Source organism: Littorina saxatilis, linkage group LG17 (genome assembly GCF_037325665.1).
Source record: "Littorina saxatilis isolate snail1 linkage group LG17, US_GU_Lsax_2.0, whole genome shotgun sequence".
In the NCBI taxonomy this organism is placed as follows: Eukaryota; Metazoa; Mollusca; class Gastropoda; order Littorinimorpha; family Littorinidae; genus Littorina; species Littorina saxatilis.
Genome location: NC_090261.1, coordinates 4,430,131 through 4,449,563, shown reverse-complemented (window position 1 = coordinate 4,449,563; position 19,433 = coordinate 4,430,131).

Below are 19,433 nucleotides of genomic sequence, written 5' to 3'. Positions count from 1 at the left end.
AGAACAAAGGCTCGTAAACAGGGGCGTCGTATCTGACCCAAAAAGTCTGTTTTATACGCAGAACAAAGGCTCGTAAACAGGGGCGTCGTATCTGACCCCAAAAGTCTGTTTTATACGCAGAACAAAGGCTCGTAAACAGGGGCGTCGTATCTGACCCCCAAAAGTCTGTTTTATACGCAGAACAAAGGCTCGTAAACAGGGGCGTCGTATCTGACCCCCAAAAGTCTGTTTTATACGCAGAACAAAGGCTCGTAAACAGGGGCGTCGTATCTGACCCCCAAAAAGTCTGTTTTATACGCAGAACAAAGGCTCGTAAACAGGGGCGTCGTATCTGACCCCCAAAAAGTCTGTTTTATACGCAGAACAAAGGCTCGTAAACAGGGGCGTCGTATCTGACCCCCAAAAAGTCTGTTTTATACGCAGAACAAAGGCTCGTAAACAGGGGCGTCGTATCTGACCCCCAAAAGTCTGTTTTATACGCAGAACAAAGGCTCGTAAACAGGGGCGTCGTATCTGACCCCCAAAAAGTCTGTTTTATACGCAGAACAAAGGCTCGTAAACAGGGGCGTCGTATCTGACCCCCAAAAGTCTGTTTTATACGCAGAACAAAGGCTCGTAGACAGGGGCGTCGTATCTGACCCCAAAAAGTCTGTTTTATACGCAGAACAAAGGCTCGTAAACAGGGGCGTCGTATCTGACCCCCAAAAAGTCTGTTTTATACGCAGAACAAAGGCTCGTAAACAGGGGCGTCGTATCTGACCCAAACAGTCTGTTTTATACGCAGAACAAAGGCTCGTAAACAGGGGCGTCGTATCTGACCCAAAAAGTCTGTTTTATACGCAGAACAAAGGCTCGTAAACAGGGGCGTCGTATCTGACCCAAAAAGTCTGTTTTATACGCAGAACCTTTTCGTTTTCCTTTTTTTTTTAAGATGAAACGTTAGAAGCTCTGTAATGCGTTTTCCAATGAAGGAGGAGCTGCTCTACGTTTTGAAAGAAACTGGTGGCATTCAGCAGTGTTTGCTGAACGTGTCAGTTCTGTGGAGGAGATGGATTGATTGGAACAGGGTCAGCAGGCCCAACTCTGTGCAATGAAACAAACAAAACAAGTCGCGTAAGGCGAAAATACAATATTTAGTCAAGTAGCTGTCGAACTCACAGAATGAAACTGAACGCAATGCCATTTTTATCTAGTCAGCCCAGAAAACAACCTAAGAATTATTGCAAGATTTGATTTTTTTATGTCTACTTGTAGAGAAAATTTAGCCCTTTAACATAAAAATGATCTAGGAAAATCTACGGTTTATTTACTGAGATAAAATTAAATAAAGCATAATTAATCCCACGTTCTCATTCATTCAGGCAACATTGTACAGCCATAGCGGGAAGGTGTGCGGCGTATCACTCAACACCTTATCAGCGGCATGGTTCAGATTGCCTTGGCTGCATCCGGTACCATCGTTAGTGAGCCTGTTACAAAGGATGCTACGACCCGTTGGAATGCGTTTGCTTAATCGCGTCGTTTCCGCGTTTTTTTGGGCGTCAGTGGTTGAACTTTCACTTCGTGGATGTCGACACTCCAAATCCATGAAGGTCAGTGACTTTTTATCATTCAAATGTACATTTTTGTTCAATCATTTGATGAGTACGTTAGAAAGGTTTACTTGTATTTGAAAGAGGTCTGCTTCCATTCTTTTGTATGGTTCCCCGTTTGCACAGTGTTGCTGTTTTGATCCAATTCCTCAATTGTTTTCGATAATTCGGTGTTTTTGTGTGTGCAGCTTCTGATATGGATGAAACAGAAGGGCTTTGCTGTATATGTAAATCTGTATGCAACATCACCATAAAGCCCCTAGACAGTGCAACATTGAGAGTAGAAGGCGCCAGAGGTAAATATTGTTTCACGATAATGAATCAAACAATTGGTGCTTGGTTAAGATTATTAGTGAGGGCAGAATAGTCCGTTTCAATCAATGAAGATTAATACATAAATATTCATGCAGTTTTTGGACATCTCTCTCTCTCTCTCAGTCTCAATCTCTCTCTCTCTCTGTCTCTCTCTCTTCCCTCTCTCTCTGTCTCTCTCGTCTTCCCGAGCTCTCTTTCTTTGCAAAACACACACACACACACTCACACACACCCACACCGGCCCACACACACACACACACACACAATGATGTGATTTGCCAAAAAAATAAAGCGCGTACCTGTGCATTCATTCGATAAAAAAAGGAAATTGGAAATCTGATTATAATGAACCGTAACATAAACGTTATTTTTATTTTAGACCGAAATATGACAAATGACATTTTACACAGATCTCGACGGTCATAATTGCCAGCGTTATCCCGGAGAACAATGAATGGCTCGTTCTAAGTAAAACATCATTTTCGGGTTTAAAATGCAAATTACGTATAATTAATGAATCGGGTATATATATATATATGCACACTCGCGCACGCGCGCAAAACACACATGAGCAACGGTTTGTGTTTGTCAGTTCATATGTCATGTCTTGTCAACAGGAATCAACAGTGCAAGCAAGAAAAGAGGTGATAGTGTGCAAGCGACCGCGGGAAAACGAGTTCACAAAGAATGTCGTAAACTTTACACCAACACACACGTCATTGAAAGAGACCTGAGAGCACAGAAGAGATTGCATGATGAAGTTGATCAGGCAGGTCCAAGTCTTCGATCACAACAAAATGCCTTTGACTTTGCTACTTGTTGTTTATACTGTGGAACCATGGCGAATCTTGCAGCCAAAAACGCGCCTGACAAAGCCTTCCAGGTTCGTACGTTTTCGTTCCAGGACTCAGTATTTGCCTCGTGCGACAACAGACAGGATGAGTGGTCAGACACAGTGCGGGGGCGACTGGAATATGCGAGAGACTTGCATGCAGCTGATTCTATTTATCACAAAACCTGTGATGTCAACTTCAGGACAGGAAAGCAGATCCCACAGCGGTTTCAAGTCACTTCGTCAACATCATCATCTAAAAGGCCTTGTCAAAGAGGACGACCAAAAGATACAGACAAGAGAAATGCGTACGAACAAACAGTTCAGTACCTATGTGAAAATGATGACGAGCAAATCACCATCGGTGAACTCGTCGAAAAAATGAACGAGTTCTCAGAAGGAAAAACGTACACCCACCAACACATGAAAGACAAACTGTTGGAAACGTTTGCAGACAGAATCATTGTCACGGAAGTAAATGGAGAAGCCAATGTTGTAACATTCCGAACAACAGCTAGAACTCTTCTCCATGACTTTTTTAGCGCTCCCAAAGCAACAAATGACGAAGAAGAAAAGCTTAGTGTCGTGAAGGCTGCGGCTGAGATGATCAAAAACGACGTTAAAGCAGCTGCAACAGCAAGCAGCCACTATCCAACATCCGATGACATAGCGTCCGTGACCAAGAATCTAGATTTTGTTCCTCAGTCTCTTCAGGTTCTGCTTCGCACGATATTTAGTGAGAAGGATGCGGACGTCAAGATTGCTTCAATCGGCCAGGCGATTGTGCAAGCTGCTCGTCCGAGAGTTGTTATTGCCCCATTGCAAGTTGGACTCGGTAACCAAATGCACCACCACTTCGGTTCAAGGTTTCTGATTGATGTTCCCAATACCATGGGATTCACTTCATCCTACACAGAGGTACAAAAGTTCGAAGCAAATGCAGCAGTTTCTCAGAGTACAGACATACCTGGATATCAAAGTTCTTTTCTCCAATACGTCGCTGACAATGTCGACCATAATTCCAGCACCCTTGATGGTCACAACACATTCCATGGGATGGGAATAGTAGTTTCCAAGATTAGCAAACAAGTCCCAGCTTGCTGACGAAATATGGAAAATTGCCAACGTTGACATGCCAGAGCTACCAAAGTGTGATGTTGAAGTCCAATACATCCTGGACGGAGGGGCTCTTCTGCAGCTGATACCTTGGCCTCGAGGTGCAACATTTGCTGCAATAATACGATCTTACGTCCAGTTTGTTCAGCACAGGTTCCAGAATGCAACCGTGGTTTTCGATGGATACAACTCTGGTCCATCTACCAAGGATGTCACTCACATCCGTCGAGCCAAGGGAAAGTGTTCACCTAAAGTCGTCTTCAAGCCGGAAATGTCATTGCAGGCAAGAAAGGATGTGTTTCTCTCCAACAAGAAGAACAAGCAGCGGTTCATTAACCTCCTCTCTGAAGCCCTGGCTGCAAACTTGTGTCCGACGGTGTGTGCTGACGGAGATGCAGACTGCATGATAGTTGCTCAGGCTCTAGAGAGTTCAAAGACACAGGTTACTATTGTTGTAGGAGACGACACTGATTTGCTGGTTCTCCTTTGTCACCATGCCTCGGACAACCATCGTGACATCTTTTTGGAACCAAGCCACAGGACAAGTACCAAGACAGTCAAGCTATGGAATATCAGGCATACCAGGTGTCTTGGCAGTCTATGCCAAGTCCTACCAGTCATCCATGCTGTCAGTGGTTGCGACACAACGTCAAGGCCATTTGGAGTAGGCAAGCGAAGTGCATTTCGCAAATTTCAGAGATCTAAAGAACTCAAGAGTCTGGCTTCCATGTTTCTTACAGACTGTACACCGAGCAACAGCACTGAAGCTGGGGAGAAAATACTTGTCTCACTTTATGATGGAACATCTCCCGACTGCCTGGATGACTTGAGGTACAACATGTTCTGCACGAAAGTTGCAGGGGGAACTTCGTTTTTACAAATGCATTGTCTTCCTCCAACGTCTGCTGCAGCAAAATACCACAGTCTTCGTGTGTATCTACAAGTACAAGAGTGGGCAGGAACTGTCTTGGAACCTCAAGATTGGGGCTGGAAGACAGCTGGAGACAACCTGGTACCCTGTACCACTGATCTCCCTCCAGCACCTTCCAAGCTGCTGTCAGTCATCAGATGCAACTGCAAATCTCACTGTGATACCAAGCGCTGCAGTTGTAGAAAACACGGTCTGGATTGCTCCTCTGCTTGTGGTGAATGCCATGGGCTTGAATGTTCCAACGCTTATGTCATGTGCGCAGACGAGAATGACACAGACGACTAAAAGAGATACAGGGTCCAGGGCACGTGATATGTTCGTGCATATAAGAAATAAGTTGTTTTGTCTTGTGTACACAGATGCTAATTCAGCAGCAAATAGACATCAATCATACAATGTGTGCAGTTCATTGCCTTTTTTGGACAGAACTGACATTGTGCTTCAAAAGGACACTTGCAAGTCTTAAGGTGACATTATTTGTGCAGAGACTGAGTGGACTGCTTCAGAACAAGGTCATACAAATCTGACTCGGCCTTTTTTCAGCCTCTTCAATTCTATTTCAAAGTGCAACTGTATCAATCAAAAGACTCGATGAGCAGCCTACATCAAGACATAAATAACTAAAGACAGTCACAAGCTGTGACTGAGTAGGATAAGTTTTTCTTAGTTATTACTAAAACATTAACACAAAGTCGTGTTTTTTAATTTGTTTAAACGATACCAAAAAATATTATCATTATCATCATCGTGTGAAAGCATTCCTGATGCCAAACCTGAAAACATTAACCAAAAATATGGATTACTTGGTCTACAAAGAGCGCACACGGCTTGATATTCGGGAAAAAAGGTAAGCTTGACCTTGACCTGACCTACTTTTGAAATGGTAAGTTATATTTTCCTAGATCTTTTGTATGTTGTAGCGGTAACATAAAACTATCAAAAAAACTTCACAGAGCAAATCTTGCAATAATTCTGAAGTTCCTATGGTTGAATTCATAGAATGACTGGATAATTTTACTCGTAGCATCGTCAGGCCACCGCTCATGGCAAAGGCAGTGAAATTGACAAGAAGAGCGGGGTAGTAGTTGCGCTAAGAAGGATAGCACGCTTTTCTGTACCTCTCTTTGTTTTAACTTTCTGAGCGTGTTTTTAATCCAAACATATCATATCTATATGTTTTTGGAATCAGGAACCGACAAGGAATAAGATGAAAGTGTTTTTAAATTGATTTGGACAATTTAATTTTGATAATAATTTTTATATATTTAATTTTCAGAGCTTGTTTTTAATCCGAATATAACATATTTATATGTTTTTGGAATCAGCAAATGATGGTAAATAAGATAAACGTAAATTTGGATCGTTTTATAAATTTTTATTTTTTTTTACAATTTTCCGATTTTTAATGACCAAAGTCATTAATTAATTTTTAAGCCACAAAGCTGAAATGCAATACCGAAGTCCGGGCTTCGTCGAAGATTACTTGACCAAAATTTGAACAAATTTGGTTGAAAAATGAGGGCGTGACAGTGCCGCCTCAACTTTCACGAAAAGCCGGATATGACGTCATCAAAGACATTTATCAAAAAAATGAAAAAAACGTTCGGGGATTTCATACCCAGGAACTCTCATGTCAAATTTCATAAAGATCGGTCCAGTAGTTTAGTCTGAATCGCTCTACACACACACACACACACACACACAGACACACACACAGACACACGCACATACACCACGACCCTCGTTTCGATTCCCCCTCGATGTTAAAATATTTAGTCAAAACTTGACTAAATATAAAAACGAAAAGACGTCAGTGTGCACAACCAGTGTGTACACGACATAGACTGTACAAGCAGCAATGCACACTGGCATGACGTGTTCATAACCTGAAGAAAACTACACACTTTTTTTCGTGTCCTTTTCGTCACTTTTTATATTTCGTCATGTACTAGCAGGACTATCAAGATCTCACGGAAATACAACCAAATATGTACAGACAACAACAACAAAACGATAAAACAATTTAAAAAGTTCACGCCGTTGAGCACAGGACCCACCGCTCTAGAGCGCGGAAGTATCCCACAGAGTCACGATGGTTGTTTGAAGAGGGACATAAGGGAAGTATCCCACAGAGTCACGACGGTTGTTTGAATAGGGACATAAGGGAAGTATCCCACAGAGTCACGACGGTTGTTTGAAGAGGGATGATAAGGGAAGTATCCCACAGAGTCACGACGGTTGTTTGAAGAGGGACATAAGGGAAGTATCCCACAGAGTCACGACGGTTGTTTGAAGAGGGATATAAGGGAAGTATCCCACAGAGTCACGACGGTTGTTTGAAGAGGGACATAAGGGAAGTATCCCACAGAGTCACGACGGTTGTTTGAAGAGGGACATAAGGGAAGTATCCCACAGAGTCACGACGGTTGTTTGAAGAGGGACATAAGGGAAGTATCCCACAGAGTCACGACGGTTGTTTGAAGAGGGACATAAGGGAAGTATCCCACAGAGTCACGACGGTTGTTTGAAGAGGGACATTGGAAGGGAAGTATCCCACAGAGTCACGACGGTTGTTTAAAGAGGGATGATAAGGGAAGTATCCCACAGAGTCACGACGGTTGTTTGAAGAGGGACATAAGAGAAGTATCCCACAGAGTCACGACGGTTGTTTGAAGAGGGGCATAAGGGAAGTATCCCACAGAGTCACGACGGTTGTTTGAAGAGGGATGATAAGGGAAGTATCCCACAGAGTCACGACGGTTGTTTGAAGAGGGACATAAGGGAAGTATCCCACAGAGTCACGACGGTTGTTTGAAGAGGGATGATAAGGGAAGTATCCCACAGAGTCACGACGGTTGTTTGAAGAGGGACATAAGGGAAGTATACCACAGAGTCACGACGGTTGTTTGAAGAGGGATGATAAGGGAAGTATCCCACAGAGTCACGACGGTTGTTTGAAGAGGGACATAAGGGAAGTATCCCACAGAGTCACGACGGTTGTTTGAAGATGGACATAAGGGAAGTATCCCACAGAGTCACGACGGTTGTTTGAAGAGGGACATAAGGGAAGTATCCCACAGAGTCACGACGGTTGTTTGAAAAGGGACATTGGAAGGGAAGTATCCCACAGAGTCACGACGGTTGTTTGAAGAGGGACATAAGGGAAGTATCCCACAGAGTCACGAAGGTTGTTTGAAGAGGGACATAAGGGAAGTATCCCACAGAGTCACGACGGTTGTTTGAAGAGGGATGATAAGGGAAGTATCCCACAGAGTCACGACGGTTGTTTGAAGAGGGACATAAGGGAAGTATCCCACAGAGTCACGACGGTTGTTTGAAGAGGGATGATAAGGGAAGTATCCCACAGAGTCACGACGGTTGTTTGAAGAGGGACATAAGGGAAGTATCCCACAGAGTCACGACGGTTGTTTGAAGATGGACATAAGGGAAGTATCCCACAGAGTCACGACGGTTGTTTGAAGAGGGACATAAGAGAAGTATCCCACAGAGTCACGACGGTTGTTTGAAGAGGGACATAAGGGAAGTATCCCACAGAGTCACGACGGTTGTTTGAAGAGGGACATAAGGGAAGTATCCCACAGAGTCACGACGGTTGTTTGAAGAGGGATGATAAGGGAAGTATCCCACAGAGTCACGACGGTTGTTTGAAGAGGGACATAAGAGAAGTATCCCACAGAGTCACGACGGTTGTTTGAAGAGGGACATAAGAGAAGTATCCCACAGAGTCACGACGGTTGTTTGAAGAGGGATGATAAGGGAAGTATCCCACAGAGTCACGACGGTTGTTTGAAGAGGGACATAAGGGAAGTATCCCACAGAGTCACGACGGTTGTTTGAAGAGGGACATAAGAGAAGTATCCCACAGAGTCACGACGGTTGTTTGAAGAGGGATGATAAGGGAAGTATCCCACAGAGTCACGACGGTTGTTTGAAGAGGGATGATAAGGGAAGTATCCCACAGAGTCACGACGGTTGTTTGAAGAGGGACATAAGGGAAGTATCCCACAGAGTCACGACGGTTGTTTGAAGAGGGACATAAGGGAAGTATCCCACAGAGTCACGATGGTTGTTTGAAGAGGGACATAAGGGAAGTATCCCACAGAGTCACGACGGTTGTTTGAAGAGGGATGATAAGGGAAGTATCCCACAGAGTCACGACGGTTGTTTGAAGAGGGATGATAAGGGAAGTATCCCACAGAGTCACGACGGTTGTTTGAAGAGGGACATAAGAGAAGTATCCCACAGAGTTACGACGGTTGTTTGAAGAGGGACATAAGGGAAGTATCCCACAGAGTCACGACGGTTGTTTGAAGAGGGACATAAGGGAAGTATCCCACAGAGTCACGATGGTTGTTTGAAGAGGGACATAAGGGAAGTATCCCACAGAGTCACGACGGTTGTTTGAAGAGGGATGATAAGGGAAGTATCCCACAGAGTCACGACGGTTGTTTGAAGAGGGACATAAGGGAAGTATCCCACAGAGTCACGACGGTTGTTTGAAGAGGGACATAAGGGAAGTATCCCACAGAGTCACGATGGTTGTTTGAAGAGGGACATAAGGGAAGTATCCCACAGAGTCACGACGGTTGTTTGAAGAGGGATGATAAGGGAAGTATCCCACAGAGTCACGATGGTTGTTTGAAGAGGGACATAAGGGAAGTATCCCACAGAGTCACGACGGTTGTTTGAATAGGGACATAAGGGAAGTATCCCACAGAGTCACGACGGTTGTTTGAAGAGGGACATAAGGGAAGTATCCCACAGAGTCACGACGGTTGTTTGAAGAGGGACATAAGGGAAGTATCCCACAGAGTCACGACGGTTGTTTGAAGAGGGATGATAAGGGAAGTATCCCACAGAGTCACGACGGTTGTTTGAAGAGGGGTGATAAGGGAAGTATCCCACAGAGTCACGACGGTTGTTTGAAGAGGGATGATAAGGGAAGTATCCCACAGAGTCACGACGGTTGTTTGAAGAGGGACATAAGGGAAGTATCCCACAGAGTCACGACGGTTGTTTGAAGAGGGACATAAGAGAAGTATCCCACAGAGTCACGACGGTTGTTTGAAGAGGGATGATAAGGGAAGTATCCCACAGAGTCACGACGGTTGTTTGAAGAGGGACATAAGGGAAGTATCCCACAGAGTCACGACGGTTGTTTGAAGAGGGACATAAGAGAAGTATCCCACAGAGTCACGACGGTTGTTTGAAGAGGGATGATAAGGGAAGTATCCCACAGAGTCACGACGGTTGTTTGAAGAGGGACATAAGAGAAGTATCCCACAGAGTCACGACGGTTGTTTGAAGAGGGACATAAGGGAAGTATCCCACAGAGTCACGACGGTTGTTTGAAGAGGGACATAAGGGAAGTATCCCACAGAGTCACGATGGTTGTTTGAAGAGGGACATAAGGGAAGTATCCCACAAAGTCACGACGGTTGTTTGAAGAGGGATGATAAGGGAAGTATCCCACAGAGTCACGACGGTTGTTTGAAGAGGGATGATAAGGGAAGTATCCCACAGAGTCACGACGGTTGTTTGAAGAGGGACATAAGAGAAGTATCCCACAGAGTCACGACGGTTGTTTGAAGAGGGATGATAAGGGAAGTATCCCACAGAGTCACGACGGTTGTTTGAAGAGGGATGATAAGAGAAGTATCCCACAGAGTCACGACGGTTGTTTGAAGAGGGACATAAGGGAAGTATCCCACAGAGTCACGACGGTTGTTTGAAGAGGGACATAAGGGAAGTATCCCACAGAGTCACGACGGTTGTTTGAAGAGGGACATAAGGGAAGTATCCCACAGAGTCACGACGGTTGTTTGAAGAGGGACATAAGGGAAGTATCCCACAGAGTCACGATGGTTGTTTGAAGAGGGACATAAGGGAAGTATCCCACAGAGTCACGACGGTTGTTTGAAGAGGGACATAAGGGAAGTATCCCACAGAGTCACGACGGTTGTTTGAAGAGGGACATAAAGGAAGTATCCCACAGAGTCACGACGGTTGTTTGAAGAGGGACATAAGGGAAGTATCCCACAGAGTCACGACGGTTGTTTGAAGAGGGATATAAGGGAAGTATCCCACAGAGTCACGACGGTTGTTTGAAGAGGGACATAAGGGAAGTATCCCACAGAGTCACGACGGTTGTTTGAAGAGGGACATTGGAAGGGAAGTATCCCACAGAGTCACGACGGTTGTTTGAAGAGGGACATAAGGGAAGTATCCCACAGAGTCACGACGGTTGTTTGAAGAGGGACATAAGGGAAGTATCCCACAGAGTCACGACGGTTGTTTGAAGAGGGACATTGGAAGGGAAGTATCAAACGTAACGCGGAAATCTCCGACCGATTATCGAGCTTCGATTGAAAACTTTCGTGATCGATATCAGTCTGTAAACTTCCACTGTGTACTTGTATGCTAGAGACCAACATGACATGATGTAAACATTAACTCATATGGCTCTATCTGACCAGGTACGGATATATCCGCTCAGACTGTTAGCTTCAGTCGCTTCCTGTAACGTCCACCTAACGCCTGCATTCCAGCGTTTTGATACATGGTTACTACACAGTAACTACAGTTCTCGGCTAAAAAAAAAATTGATTTGATTTGATGATAAAAAAAGGACCTATGAAGAAGGATGCTCCCCGCCCATAAAAAAAAAGGGCAAACAAAAAAGTGCAAAAAAGTCAGGGTTGTAGCAGCCTGCATGCAACTGAGGTCCCCCCCCCCCCCCCCCAAAAAAAAAATGATGCTATCCTTGAGATGTCAGTTGATTATTCTAAAAACAGGCATCAATTTCACAAGCGACATTTATTTCACAGCAAAAAGAGGTCATAGCCTGAAGCACCTTCTCCAACGGATGAATTTGATCCCCCCCTCCTCGTCCAATATGATTGACATAAATGTGCCCGTCAAACGGGGGAAGAGGCAAGGCGAGAAGTTTAACGGTGTAATCAAACCGCTTATTCAAATTTTGCACCTTCGTAATCCTGACTAAATATTAGTTTTGAAAGGCACAGAAAAGCTCTCGGGGTACAAATATATGTGCATGTGTTTAGTATCACTGTCTTATCAATGCAGTTCTCAAGTGACTGTTGGTGGCTTGTAGGAAAACAGACCCTGCACACACACACACACAAAAAGAAAATGCTTCATGTCCTACAGGCTAAATATTTCGTCTCTTGAGGACTAGATATAGGTGATAATTATGATCATTCGAGTGTTACGCCCTCATGGCTTTTGATGAGATACACAAGTGTATGCGTGTTTAGGTGGTATCCGCCATCTGCACTAATGGCAGAATGACCCAGGTCTTTCAAGTGCCACTGTGGTGACACGGGGGCGGGACATGGCTACCGTCTCTGGGTCTGCACATAAAGTTGATTCGTCCCGGCCCGGAGTCAAACCTGCTACCTTAGGATCACAAGCCCAGTGACCCTGCAACGTGGCAAAACTCAGATTTATAGCGACGATGGTCACGTGTTACACGAATATTTCACTACAACACGACTTTGTACTGACACATTCATCCAATGTTAATGGTATATGTCACAAAGATGTGAGTAGGATATTTGTGATGTGAAACACGTCGTGATTTTAACTTCCCTAGATATTGAATTGCGATGCGCAGGGAACAAGCACTCTTTCAAGAGACGGGTCTCTTAAGGTAAATGATTTACTATGTTGTATATTATTGAAGCTTGAATACATAGCTGGAATGTAAATGTTAGTGTATACAAAGTGCACTAAATTCTAGTGTGAAGTTTTAAGAGAATTCTTGTTGTGATTGTATTACGGTTTTTGTTGGGAAATTTCTTGAACATAAATGTTGTTACGCATTTATGTTATGTTTAAGACGGTGATGCTATGTATGGTAGTGTTATTCATAGATTAAGTATAGCTTGGATATTGACTGTGGACGGAATGTGAATGTAGAATGAACGAGAATGTATGAGATGATACATGACTGTTTAGGAAGAAGAGATGGTTTAAGAGAATGTTGTATTAAGACTTGGGTTAATTCTTTAGGAGTTTCCATGAGGAGTTTTCCATGGCGTGTACGAGGGAGGGACCTCACACGGAAGAGCGCGGAGCGATGGTGGAACGCAAGAGACCACATCGGCGCAGATGGTTTGACGGAGGGGTATCCATCGTTACCGGTCGTAGAGACGACGGTTCTTTTCGCTAATGGCGAAAGTGTTTCTCAGGGAGAAACGTGAAAGGTGCATGTTGGCATCTATAAGGAGAGATTCTGGGAATTCATCATCTACGTGGATTCATCGGCACAAGGATGTGTAAATGACGACATGCAGTGAGCCGTGATACGAACTCGTGAGTGTCTGTCAACACCTTATCTTGTGCGCTAATCTATTATTGAGATAGTATCTTTATACTATGTATTTACATGCATTGAGTGATTGCTATATGATTGTGTGAACTGTGTGTTCGAGAGGTTGATTGTTATTGATATTTTGAGGTGAAATTGTGTTGTAATTTGTGAGGAATTAATAAGTCTGTATCCTCCCAAATTCTGTGTTTGAAGTGTGTAGTGTGAAGAGTGAAGAGTCAGTTTAATTAGAGAGGGCAGAACACGACTACATAACAGTAACTCCTTTATTCGCACCATAATCCACTTCATGACAGTATATATGTGAGCGGTTTAGCACCTCCTTATAAAGTCTTGAAGTGCATGTTGCTATACCAAATCTCTTGTTATCTTACATACACATACAGGTACCACGCAGTGATTCCCCTGAATATTTTAGAAACCAGTATGACCTAAAACACCAGAAATATACTACAGCCAACTAAAGCCACTCATTTTATCAAACGAAAGATCGAGCCAATAGAAATGTCCGGGTGGGTAAGGATGTGACTTTGAAAGAGGAGCGCAGCAATCGAAGCGGACAACCTGACAAAGTAAGGGATGTGGGATTGGCTTTACTCTCACATTGACTGCTGTACCACTGATTTACTGTAACACTAGTATCGCTGGTATGCCATTTAGCGCCTTCTACCATCGTTGCTTATAAGAGGCCCGGGGGGGGTTGTACGTGTGTGTGTGTCCTGCTTTAGTCCATGGCCAGCTAGCTAGTTTTATTAAGCATAGCATTAACAATGTCCTGAATTGTGTGCCGTTTTGAAGTCATACGCGTTTGCAACCTAGTTCCGGCCTAGCAGTCGCACCAAGTGACCGAACAGTACATCCCCGGGCTGAAGATCGTGGAGTCATTGTGCACTCAATTTCCTGGATGCTGAACTATGACAGGCTAAATCACAGTCTAGCCTACATATGCTGCATTGAACCGAAGCAAAACGCATCACTGGTCGACTGCATATCCTGGATGCTGAACTATGACAGGCTAAATCACAGTCTAGCCTACATATGCTGCATTGAACCGAAGCAAAACGCATCACTGATCGACTGCATATCCTCAGTGCAGAATTAGACCGAGTTAGATCCTGTTTGATTTTTCAAAGTTTTTCTGTTTCTGCTGCTTACGTGGGTTGCAGCTCCCTAATACTTTAACGTATGTGGCCTCCCCCCCCCCTCCCCAACCCCAGGTCCCTTATACTTTAACGTATGTGGCCTCCCCTCTCCTCCCACCCCCAGCTCGACAGTCTCTCCAAATCACAGATCCTCCTAACCCAGTTCACTTCCGTTTTCACCCGTGATGACGGCTCCCCCCCCTCCTGAGATGAAAGACCCCCCCTACCCCACCATCAACAACCTCACCATAGACATCAACAACCTCATCATAGACATCAACAACCTCACCATAGACATCAACAACCTCACCATAGACATCAACAACCTCACCATAGACATCAACAACCTCACCATAGACATCAACAACCTCACCATAGACATCAACAACCTCACCATAGACATCAACAACCTCACCATAGACATCAACGGCGTCGCCAAACTACTCAAAAACCTCAACCCTTCCAAAGCATCCGGACCAGACAACATCCCCAACAAGATCCTCAAAACCTGCGCTGAAACCATAGCCCCTGCACTAACTACCATCTTCAACCATTCCATAGAGACAGGACAACTCCCGAACGACTGGCTCACTGCAAACATCTCCGCGGTCTTCCAGAAGGGCGACAGAAACCGAGCAGAGAACTACAGGCCAGTATCCCTCACAACAGTGGCCAGTAAACTGCTGGAACACGTCATCTGCCGCCACCTTCGAAACCACCTGGAGATACATAACATCCTAACTGACAGGAATCACGGCTGGAGATACATAACATCCTAACTGACAGGAATCACGGCTTGAGATACATAACACCCTAACTGACAGGAATCACGGCTTGAGATACATAACACCCTAACTGACAGGAATCACGGCTGGAGATACATAACACCCTAACTGACAGGAATCACGGCTGGAGATACATAACACCCTAACTGACAGGAATCACGGCTGGAGATACATAACATCCTAACTGACAGGAATCACGGCTGGAGATACATAACACCCTAACTGACAGGAATCCCGGCTGGAGATACATAACACCCTAACTGAGAGGAATCACGTCTGGAGATACATAACATCCTAACTGACAGGAATCACGGCTTGAGATACATAACATCCTAACTGACAGGAATCACGGCTTGAGATACATAACATCCTAACTGACAGGAATCACGGCTTGAGATACATAACATCCTGACTGACAGGAATCACGGCTTGAGATACATAACATCCTAACTGACAGGAATCACGGCTTGAGATACATAACATCCTAACTGACAGGAATCACGGCTTGAGATACATAACATCCTAACTGACAGGAATCACGGCTTGAGATACATAACATCCTAACTGACAGGAATCACGGCTTGAGATACATAACATCCTAACTGACAGGAATCACGGCTTGAGATAAATAACATCCTGACTGACAGGAATCACGGCTTGAGATACATAACATCCTAACTGACAGGAATCACGGCTTGAGATACATAACATCCTAACTGACAGAAAACACGGCTTGAGATACATTACATCCTAACTGACAGGAATCACGGCTTGAGATACATTACATCCTAACTGACAGGAATCACGGCTTGAGATACATAACATCCTAACTGACAGGAATCACGGCTTGAGATACATAACATCCTAACTGACAAGAATCACGGCTAGAGATACATAACATTCTAACTGACAGGAATCACGGCTTGAGATACATCTTTAGTTACTTTACTTTATTTACTTTCTTTATTTGATGTTTAACGTCGTTTTCAACCACGAAGGTTATATCGCGACGGGGAAAGGGGGAGGGGGGATGGGATAGAGCCACTTGTTAATTGTTTCTTGTTCACAAAAGCACTAATAAAAAAATTGCTCCAGGGGCTTGCAACGTAGTACAATATATTACCTTACTGGGAGAATGCAAGTTTCCAGTACAAAGGACTTAACATTTCTTACATACTGCTTGACTAAAATCTTTACAAACATTGACTATATTCTATACAAGAAACACTTAACAAGGGTAAAAGGAGAAACAGAATCCGTTAGTCGCCTCTTACGACATGCTGGGGAGCATCGGGTAAATTCTTCCCCCTAACCCGCGGGGGGTAATTGTAACACTAAGACAGTATTACGGAGGAACCCCCTTTTAAGTACCCCCAATTTAAGACTTCGTATGCAAACTGGAGAACTTCTGCTGATTTAATTTTTCAGATCAATATTACAGCAATTCTGCACACACACACACACACACACACACACACACACACACACACACACACACACACACACACACACACACACACACACACACACACACACACACACACACACACACACACAAACATTCTCACTCTGCCCAGAAAGCAGCCAGGTTGAAAATTCCTGGCATGAGTTTGAGTGGAAAGATGCCTGTATCCAAGATAAAAAGCCTGAACTGTCTAACTGACAGGAATCACGGCTTGAGATACATAACATCCTAACTGACAGGAATCACGGCTTGAGATACATAACATCCTAACTGACAGAAATCACGGCTTGAGATACATAACATCCTAACTGACAGGAATCACGGCTTGAGATACATAACATCCTGACTGACAGGAATCACGGCTTGAGATACATAACATCTTAACTGACAGGAACCACGGCTAGAGATACATAACATCCTAACTGACAGGAATCACGGCTTGAGATACATAACTTCCTAACTGACAGGAATCACGGCTTGAGATACATAACATCCTAACTGACAGGAATCACGGCTTGAGATACATAACATCCTGACTGACAGGAATCACGGCTTGAGATACATAACATCCTGACTGACAGGAATCACGGCTTGAGATACATAACATCCTAACTGACAGGAATCACGGCTTGAGATACATAACTTCCTAACTGACAGGAATCACGGCTTGAGATACATAACATCTTAACTGACAGGAACCACGGCTAGAGATACATAACATCCTAACTGACAGGAATCACGGCTTGAGATACATAACTTCCTAACTGACAGGAATCACGGCTTGAGATACATAACATCCTAACTGACAGGAATCACGGCTTGAGATACATAACATCCTAACTGACAAAATCACGGCTTGAGATATATAACATGCTAACTGACAGGAATCACGGCTTGAGATACATAACATCCTAACTGACAGGAATCACGGCTTGAGATACATAACATCCTGACTGACAGGAATCACGGCTTGAGATACATAACATCCTGACTGACAGGAATCACGGCTTCAGATCCCGCCACACTTGTGAGACCCAGCTTCTCACCACAGCAAAAGATCTTCTCCAGTCCTACCACACCGGATCACAGGTCGACGTTGCCATACTGGATTTTAGCAAGGCCTTCGACACGGTCGCCCACGGTAGACTCCTACAGAACAGTTACGAGGGCCTATCCACGTGTGGCTGACGAACTTCCTAACGAAGCGGACGATGAGAGTGGTAGTGGAGGGTGAAGCGCCCGAAGAAGCGGCAGTCCTACCAGGCGTCCCCCAGGTCACTGTTTTAGGACCCCTGAAGTTCCTGTGCCACATCAATGACCTGCCTGAATCTACGAAGTCAACAGCACGACTCTTCGCAGATGACTGCTTGCTGTACCGAGATATCCACACCTTCCAAGACCACCTCACCCTGCAAGGCAGACCTCAAACAGCTGGAGATCTGGGCCAAGAAGTGGGGCATGTGCTCTAACGCGCAAAAGTGGTACATCCTCTCCACCAGAAGCAAATCGTCATCCTCCAGCAGGTCCAACACAACCTCTACCTTGGAGTACTACTCTCCGCCGACCTGATCTGGTCTTCCCACATCTCCAACATCTGCCGCAAAGCTGGATCAACTGTGGGCTTCCTAAGCCGGAATCTCCGGAACTGCCCACAGGAGTGCAGGCGCCTGGCGTACATAACATTCGTCCGATCCACGCTGGAGTATGGAGCTATCGTGTGGGACCCTTACCTCCGGCGGGACATCGAGAGGCTGGAGAGAGTTCAGCGCCAAGCAGCCCGCTTTATCACGCGAGACTACAAGTCGAGAAGCCTGGGCTGTGTCAGCGACATGCTGAAGAACCTGAACCTCCCCCCACTGGAAGAGCGCCGCAGGCAGTCACGCCTCAACTTCCTCAACAGGATCTCTGAGGGCCTGATCCCCGCACTCCCTCCAGACAAGTTTCTCACCCCGGCCGTTAGCAGACGACGGAGAGTCATCCCCACAAGGTTCCAGGGGTATGAAAACAGCAATATCATCGAGCGGCAGGCTGTTAACAACACACGAGGCTTCCGCATCCCCACCTGCAAGACAGACCGGTACAAGAACTCCTTCTTCGTACGGACAGTCGCAGAGTGGAATCAGCTGAGTGACGCAGACCTTCCAGCACGACCAGCCCATCCAGCCAGCGCAGCATTTTCAGCGCTGAGACTGCCGTCATCAGGGCTGCCCCAACACTGATCACCTACAGAGCTCAGTAGTTTTATCATTTTTAACAAGTCACAAAGATTGGGAAAGACATTGAAGCGACAGGCCTGTGTATATGATTTGTCCCACCAAAGTCAGGACTTTTATTGTATTCTAAATCATTATTATGCGCTCTCCCGCATCCGTTGCGAAGATGACCAACAGTGGTTCCTGCAACGTAAAAGATCCAGATCCAGATCCAGCTCCCTAATACTTTAACGTATGTGGCCTCCCCTCCCCTTCCTACCCGCTTTTGGCCCCGAACATGCGGCACGCAGCCCAATGGCGTGTGGACACGCCCTGATGCCCATGAACCAAATCACGGCTTGAGATACATACATCCTAACTGACAGGAATCACGGCTAGAGATACATAAAATTCTAACTGACAGGAATCACGGCTTGAGATACATCTTTAGTTACTTTACTTTATTTACTTTCTTTATTTGATGTTTAACGTCGTTTTCAACCAGGAAGGTTATATCGCGACGGGGAAAGGGGGGGGGGGGCCGGGGGGGGTGATGGGATAGAGCCACTTGTTAATTGTTTCTTGTTCACAAAAGCACTAATCAAAAAATTGTTCCAGGGGCTTGCAACGTAGTACAATATATTACCTTACTGGGAGAATGCAAGTTTCCAGTACAAAGGACATAACAT